Genomic DNA, 9,182 nt, shown 5'->3' with positions numbered 1-9,182 from the left:
GCTGAAACCTCCAAAGCAAAAGAGGAATTAACCAGCGCTTTAAGCGCCATGGAACAGCTTAAGGAGAGCTTCAAGAAGAAGCGGGTGGATTGGGCCACTGAAAAATCCGCTTTAATCAAACGAGCAGAAGATGCCGAGGCTGCACTAAAACCGGTGGTGGATGAACTGACCAGCATAAAGCGACATGTGCATGCCATGACCACTGTTATCTTTGGTAAGCCGGTTTGACTTCTGAATTGATTCTGCCGTCTTACAGAGCTGCCGGTTTGTTAACCCTTGGTGATATTTCAGGGACACGCATTGGTCACTTGGGGTCAGATGTGCGGAAGAAACTGAAAGCCGCCTACACGTTGATCGAACAACTGTACACTGGTGCACAACGAATCATCTGTACTGCATCCCACATAAGCCGGCGCCCACTTTGATTCAGGACACTCTGATGAAACTGTCGGTGCTTCCTGCCTGGGTTGAAGTGCTGAAGAAATCTGCTGCTCGAACCGATGCGATCAGTGCCTTAATCCAGGCAAAAGCTTGGGTGCCGGATTTTGACCCTATTGAAGCGGCTCTGGGCTATCCCAGCTTGAAGGAAGACGGGCCAGAGTTTAGTGAAGCGGATCTGCGAGCAATAAACCGGGAGGTGCGTCCGCTAGCTTGTCAATTGGCTGAAGAAGCAGACTTGTCTCATTATCAAGCCCAATATGACAATCAAAACAAGCGAGTAGATGCACCAATTCATGAAGCGGAAAATCTTATCCCTCCAATCCGTAAGCATACTTACGCTCCCGATATTGACCCGTCGTTGTTGATCCATGATGAAGCTGTCTTTCAAGCATTAATGGGAATCGACTGGACAACTGTTGATTTCCAGCCGCTGGGTAGAGAAACTGAAGCTGAAGCGGCGCGGGATGATCCACAACCATCAGGCCAGGCTGGCGACCAAGCTTGAAGCGGAAGCCGGTTTAAAACTGCTTCTCCCTTGCGAAAAACAATGATCTTATTGTGGGCACCGTGTTGCCCTGTAATAGGCTAGCTGATACTTTTGATATGCCTTCGTGCATAATTACTGCAACTTGCTCTTCCTTTGGGTGATGAACTTTCCAAAGTACTTTCTGCAATAAAAAATCTTAAAGTGCCACCGCGGTTGTACCGTCAGGAAGAATATGATGTCTACATACATGAAATCAAAACATCCGAAATTTTTAAGTATATGACCAAATTTTTGAGATACATAATACCTGCCATCATTGGGCGTGAAGTTGGCTTGGCCAATCTTGAAGCGGAGTTTTATAAACCCACACTGTTGGAGGAGATAGCAGCTCCTGTATATATATGATGCCGGTTTACCATGTAAACCATGCCAGGTTATAATAAACACCGTGTTACTCCGTAATAGGATGTTAACAAAAAATCAAACTGAGCAAATAGTCTCTGGATTAAAATGGACCGTGTACCGTCAATAGACAGCGTGAACCGGTTTAAAATTTTGCCAGTTTGAAAAACGTAATAAAAAGAAAGAAATATCTTTCCAAAAAAAGTGTAAAGCAAAGGCAATGACAAAACCGTTTGCAAAAAGAGGCTTATTTGAGCTGATCAGATGGCGTTACCATGGTCGAACACGACCAAGTTCCCGATAGGTGTAGCTATGGTTCAAGTCAGCCATGTCCCCAAATGAAACCGTGGCATTTATGCTGATCAAGTGTCATGGCAATGGTTCGGGTTCGACCAAGCCCCCAAGTGATTCTGTGGCCTTAGGCCGATCAATAGGCATGACTGGTTCAGACGTGACCAAGTCCCCAAGTGATCTGGTGGCTCTCGCCTATCAAGAGGTATTGCATTGGTTCGGACACGACCAAACCCCCAAGTGATATAACCTGATGCTTTTGAAAAGCTAGCTCAAGGGGTAAACCGGAGGCCGCTTTAGAACAACTCTGTGTAACCACACATGATGTAAAAGAACAGATACCCCTCCTTAGCTAAGGTTCCGGTTTATTATATTTAATCATAACATATACATCGTCGTAATATGTACATAAGTAGAGCCAATGGCTCAGGTATAGTAAGGCCGAAGATGAGCTATGTTCCATGGCCTGTTGGTCTCCTCCTCTGATGTACATGAGTCTTTATGCTCTCGAATATCGATCAGATAGTATGACCCGTTGTGCAGATTCTTGCTGACCACGAAAGGCCCCTCCCAAGGTGGGGATAGCTTATGCATATCAGTCTGATCTTGGATGAGCCGAAGCACCAAATCTCCTTCCTGAAAGGTTCTGGTTCTGACTCGGCGACTGTGATAACGACGAAGATCCTGTTGGTAAATCGCCGATCAGGCGGCTGCTATGTCACGCTCTTCATCCAACTGGTCCAAAGCATCTTGTCGTGTTGTCTTGTTGTCTGCTTCAACATAAGTCGTCACACGAGGTGAATCATGACGGATATCACCGGGGAGAACCGCCCCCGCTCCGTAAACCATGAAGAACGGTGTGTATCATGTTGATCTGTTGGGTGTGGTATTGATGCTCCATAACACAGATGGTAATTCTTCTACCCAACAACCCGGCGTTCTCTGCAAAGGAACCATGAGCCGGGGCTTGATGCCTCTCAAGATCTCTTGATTAGCCCTTTCTGCTTGACCATTGGACTGTGGGTGTGCCACTTATGAAACATCAAGCCGGATGTGCTCCCGTTCGCAGAACTCCTTCATGGCACCCTTGGACAAATTGGTACCATTATCTGTGATGATACTGTGTGGAAAGCCAAACCGGAAAATCACTTTTTTGATAAACTGAACCGCCGTGGCCGCATCACACTTGCTAATCGGTTCTGCCTCCACCCACTTTGTGAACTTGTCAACCGCCACCAGGAGGTGGGTCTTCTTATCTTTGGACCTTTTGAAAGGCCCAACCATATCCAGCCCCCAAGTCGCAAATGGCCAAGTAATTGGAATCATTCTCAATTCTTGAGCCGGCACATGAGCACGTCTTGAAAACTTTTGGCATGAGCAGTTAACCAATAGAAGCCATGGCGAAACGCTTTAACTACCAAAGATTTTGAACCGGCGTGGTGACCACAATCTCCTTCGTGGATCTCACGCAAAATTTCACAGCCTTCTTCAGGAGACACACAGAGTTGAAACGCCCCTGATATACTGCAATGATGCAACTCGCCATTGACAATAGTCATGGACTTGGACCGCCGGACTATCTGTCGGGCCAGAATCTCATCCTCTGGTAACTCGCCCCGGTTCATGTACGCTAGGTAAGGAAGCGTCCAATCCGGAATGACATGAAGAGCTGCCACCAATTGAGCCTCCGGATCCGGAATAGCCAAATCCGCTTCACCAGGGAGCTTGACCGACGGGTTGTGCAGCACATCCAGAAAAACATTGGGCGGGACCGGTTTGCGCTGAGAGCCTAGCCGGCTTAAAGCGTCCGCCGCTTCATTCTTCCGTCGGTCCACGTGGTCCACCTGATATCCTTTAAAATGACCTGCAACAATATCCACCTCACGACGATATGCTGCCATGAGTGGGTCCTTGGAGTCCCAAGTGCCAGACACTTGTTGAGCCACGAGGTCCGAGTCACCGAAGCACTTAACTTGACTTAGGTTCATCTCCTTAGCCATCCGGAGACCATGGAGCAAGGCTTCATACTCAGCTGTATTGTTAGTACAAGGAAACATTAAGCGGAGAACGTAACAAAACTTATCACCTCGTGGGGAAGTTAATACGACTCCAACCCCCGAGCCTTCCAATTGCCTAGATCCGTCAAAATGGATGGTCCAATATGTGTGATCCGGCTTTTCCTCAGGTGCTTGCATTTCCATCCAATCATTGATGAAATCAACCAGTGCTTGAGACTTCACCGCTGTCCGAGGCACATACTTCAATCCATGTGGCCCAAGCTCTATAGCCCACTTGGCAATCCGGCCAGTCGCTTCCCGGTTCTGGATGATATCCCCCAAAGGAGCAGAACTGACCACCGTAATTGGGTGCCCTTGGAAGTATTGCTTAAGCTTCCGGCTTGCCATAAAAACTCCGTACACCAGCTTCTGCCAATGCGGATACCTTTGCTTGGACTCAATGAGTACCTCGCTGATATAATAGACCGGACGTTGAACCGGATGCTCCTTACCTGCCACCTTTCGCTCCACCACAATAGCCACGCTGACCGCACGAGCATTAGCAGCAACATATAGCAGTAATGGCTCCTTGTCAATGGGAGCAGCGAGCACAGGCAGATTGGCCAATTGCCGCTTTAAGTCCTCAAATGCTTCATCAGCAGCAGAACTCCAAACGAACTGATCCGTCTTCTTCAACATCTGATACAAAGGGATTGCCTTCTCACCAAGGCGGCTGATAAACCGGCTTAACGTGGCAATCCGGCCTGCCAGGCGTTGAACATCATTGATACACTTCGGTTTAGCCAGGGAGGTGATGGCTGTGATCTTCTCCGGATTAGCCTCAATTCCCCTGTTGGATACCAGAAAACCCAATAACTTGCCCGCCGGTACACCAGAGACACACTTGTCCGAATTAAGCATCATCTTGTATGTCCTTAGGTTATCAAAGGTTTCCTTCAAATCGTCAACCAGAGTCTCCTTCTCCCTGGACTTAACCACGATATCATCCACGTAAGCATGTACGTTACGGCCAATCTGCTTGTGAAGACAATTTTGTACACACCGTTGATAAGTTGCTTGGGCACTTTTGAGCCCAAAGGGCATAGACACATAGCAGAAGGCTCCAAAGGGACTTATGAATGCCGTCTTCTCCTGGTCCTTAACTGCCATTTTCATCTGATGATAGCCAGAATATGCATCCAAAAAACTTAAACGTTCACAACCCGCCGTAGCATCAATGATTTGATCAATACGGGGGAGGGCAAAAGGATCTGCTAGACAAGCCTTATTAAGATCTGTGTAATCCACACACATGCGCCAGGTGCCGTTTTTCTTAAGGACTAGCACCGGATTGGCAAGCCACTCAGGGTGAAAAACTTCTACAATAAAGCCAGCTGCTAAGAGCCTGGCTACCTCTTCTCCAATCGCCTTGCATCTTTCTTCGTTAAACCGATGGAGAAACTGTTTCACCGGTTTGTATTTAGGATCCACATTAAGGGTGTGCTCAGCGAGTTGCCTCGGTACACCTGGCATGTCAGAGGGCTTCCATGCAAAAATGTCCCGATTCTCACGGATGAACTTGATGAGCGCGCTTCCCTATTTTGGATCCAAGTTGGCACTGATGCTGAACTGCTTGGATGAATCGCCAGGTACAAAGTCAACAAGCTTAGTTTCTGCTGCCGATTTGAACTTCAGGGCCGGATCATGCTCCGTAGTTGGCTTTTTTAATGGAGTCATGTCCGCCGGATCAACACTGTCCTTATAATACTTCAGCTCCTCGGTGGCACAAACCAACTCTGCGTAAGCCGCATCTCCTTCCTCGCACTCCAAAGCGATTTTACGGCTTCCGTGAACCGTTATTGTCCCCTTGTAACCCGGCATCTTGAGCTGTAAATATACATAACAGGGCCATGCCATAAACTTGGCATATACCGGTCGCCCAAAGAGGGCGTGATATGGACTTTGGATTTTCACCACTTCAAACGTCAATGTCTCCGATCTGGAATCATGATCATCTCCGAAGGCCACTTCCAGAGCTATCTTACCAACAGGATATGCTGACTTGCCAGGTACTACACCGTGGAACACCGTATTAGACGGTTTGAGATTTTTATCTGTCCCGTATGACGGAAGGTCTCATAGTATAAGATATTAATGCTGCTCCCTCCATCCATGAGCACTTTGGTGAACTTGTAACCTCCCACCTGAGGTGCCACCACCAGAGCCAACTGACCCGGATTATCAACCTGGGGAGGGTGATCCTCTCTGCTCCATATGATTGGCTGTTTAGACCAGCGTAGATAACGGGGCACGGCCGGTTCAACAGAGTTGACCGCCCGCCTCTGAACCTTCCGGTCTCGCTTGTCCAAGCTAGTGGTGAAGACATGGTACTGCCCACTATTCAACTGCTTTGGGTTGCTCTGGTAACCTGACTGTTGCTGCTGCTGGTTATAACCACCCTGGTTGTTCTGATTATTTTGATTATTATGTCCGCCTGGATTACCATTAAATCCTGAACCGGAATTTCCTCCACCGTAACCCGGCCCGGATCCTGAGCCACCTCCGGAGCCGTGATCATACCAGAAAGCATTAGAATTCTTGAACTCCTGCATAATAAAGCAATCCTTCCAAAGGTTGTTTGCTGGCACCTCCTTCGTCCCATGTCTTGGACAGGGCTGGCTCAGTAGATAATTTAGGCGATCCGGGTTAGGGTTGGGTGCCCCACTGTGATTTTTCGGTTTACCCTTGCGTCGCTGGCCATTGTCCTGCGCGTTGGTATTAGCCAAAAAGTCCATGTTACCATCCGCTTTACGCTTACCTCCACCACCATTGCCTGCCCAGTGATGCTGCTGACCTTTGGAGTTGCTGTTCCTCTTTCCCTTCCCTGCCTTGTCATCATCAGATTCGGGATCCTTGGTACTATCAAAATCCGCATACTTTACCAAAGCAGCCATGAGGGTCCCCATGTCAGTTCAATGGCGCTTCATCCGTCCCAACTTCAGCTTTAGGGGCCTAAACCGGCAGTTGCCTTCTAGGGTTAAGACTGCGGTGTCAGCGTTGATGCGGTCTGATGAATGCAACACTTGTGAGACCCGGCGCACCCAATGAGTCGTCGATTCTCCTTCCTCCTGGACACAGGCAGCTAAGTCTACTATCGACATGGGCTGCTTACATGTATCCTTGAAATTATTGATAAACCGGGCTCGTAATTGGGCCCATGAACTGATAGAATTGGCTGGTAAGCTTTTTAACCAAGTGCGGGCCGTTCCTTCAAGCACCATGGTGAAGTATTTCGCACGTGCCGCATCATCCACATCCAGCATCTCCATGGCCATCTCATAGCTCTCCACCCATGTCTCTGGGGGTTGATCCGCCGTGTAATTTGGTACCTTGCGCGGGCCCTTGAAATCCTTGGGTAGGCGCACATTGCGTAAAGCGGGGACAAGGCAAGGCACCCCCAAAGAGCTAGAAGTAACACCGGGTTCGACCGAAATAGTTGGACGAACCAGCGTAAGGTGCCGAGCCTGATATTGTGCGGCTAACTCGGCCTCCCTGCGTGCTCGGGCCCGGTCCACCACTTCCTGGGCGTTATCAGCACCACCCACCGGGTTGTTGCCGCGGGGTGTTCCACGTCGTTCATTACTTGACACTGTCGGTTCCTCCATACGCCTGCTATAGCTCCGGCTTGGGCGAGGGTTCGAGTGGATCCGGTCGCGACTGTACGAGTATGCTTCCTGTTGGTCCAAAGCTGTCCTAAGAAGCTCCTTGACCCGTCGCATCTCTATCGCCTGTGGTGAGTCACCTTCAATTGGAATGGCCTCCAGCCGTGCAGCAGCGGCGACGAGATTGTCCATTGGGTTGGAGTAGTGACCCAGAGGTGTTGAAACAGCCTAAGGTATAACGGTGTTTTGACAAGGCGGATCCATCCGATGAGGCTGAACCGGCGCATCGGTCCCAGGAGCTTCCGCCTGGTTTCCCTCCAGCGGATTACTGGTTCCTGCTCCTAGGGTGTTGAAAAGGTCTCTGGCCTCGAAAACTGGAGGCAAACGGGATCGGTACTTCATCCTCATGACTTCATGCGACGCGTTCTGGTCCAACATGAGCCTGTAGGCTTGTGCGTCTAGAGCGGCCCGCTCTGTGGCCATCCTGGTATCCTCAGCTGCCAGGTCTGCCTTGGCCTGGGTGATCTGTTCCCTTACCTTTGCAATCTCCTCATTGTGGACATCCTGATCCACCGGATTAGCTTCTGCCATAAGCACAGCCAATGCATCGAATAGCTCTGATAGAACTTGAGCCGGCGGGCACACAGGGCCTCCTGCCCCGGCAGCCGTTGCCGCTGCTGAACCAGAGGTTGTTGCCGCAGCGGTCGAAGAATGAAGCGCTGCTTGTGTGCCGGCCATGAATATTCCAACTCGGTTGGGCAGATCAGAGGGGACCGAAATACTGTCGCCGTCGGAACAGCCCCCAAATCCGGCCATCTTGTAGCTGATATAGAGATTCAGTTTCTCCAGTTCATGACTCATCGCTGGAGTAAATGACGGTCTTGCCGCCAGATCCCAATCCATCCTCATGACCCCCTCCATGGATGACTCCCACGAAGGCACGCTTCATGGCCGGTTTAACCCGGGCAGATCGCGCACGCTGAGCCTTTTCGACGAGGTTGGTGCAGATATCTGGCTCAGGGCCCGGTTCTCCGATCTTGCCGATGAAAACGTGTATGCCACCAAAGGGGACCCGGTACCCGTACTCAACTGAGCCGGCCTCAGGGCCCCAGCCTGCATCGTCGATGTAAATCTTGCTGCGACGACTCTTAGTCATCCGGCCTATGACGTAGCCCTCGAGTCCTTCAAAGCGGCCCTCCAAAAACTTGAAACCATCGTGCGATAGCCCCACGGTGGGCGCCAACTGTCGTGGTTTTGTCACGGCAGATGTCCTAGAGAAAGGACTTAGTCGTGGAGCCATCGCGACGGGTTAGCTTGAAGGGGTTAAAGCGGACACAGGGACGCAAGAGAGTTTATACTAGTTCGGCCCCTTCGATGAAGGTAAAAGCCTACGTCTAGTTGTGATGGAATTGATGGGGTTTCGATGACCAGGGAGCAAACAAGCTTCGCCTATGTCTCGAGTTGTTGTCTGTCCTCCTTGAACCGCCGCCGGGTCGTCCCCTTATATACACGGGTGACGCCCGTCGGTTCACAGAGTCCCAATACCGGCTCATAGATGTGTCCGGTTTGGTCTCTACTTATTCCTAACTTACAATACAAGTTAAATACTAACGCCGGTTTACGGCTACAGGCCTTGAACCGGCTATGGGCCTTGAGCCCTCATCTGCCTTCTTGGGCTTTAACGTACTTAACTACTGACGAAGTTAACCCGGCCCAGATAGGCCGGTTTACGCCCAGTAGTGATATCCCCAACACCACGGGCTGCGTTAACCCCAGGCCGCTCGGGTCCAACCCAATGGCATGTATCGTTCTCGCATTTACCTAAGCTAGTTGCTTTTCATACTTGATCTATCTATGGATATCACCTTCTCGATTGTCACCTAACGCGGGAGCCGCGCACCG

The sequence above is a fragment of the Triticum urartu genome, chromosome 4A (genome assembly GCF_056163025.1).
Source record: "Triticum urartu cultivar PI428250 chromosome 4A, HENAU_Tu73, whole genome shotgun sequence".
Classification (NCBI taxonomy): Eukaryota; Viridiplantae; Streptophyta; class Magnoliopsida; order Poales; family Poaceae; genus Triticum; species Triticum urartu.
The sequence above is the reverse complement of the archived record's forward strand: the minus strand, read 5'-3'. Positions refer to the sequence as shown.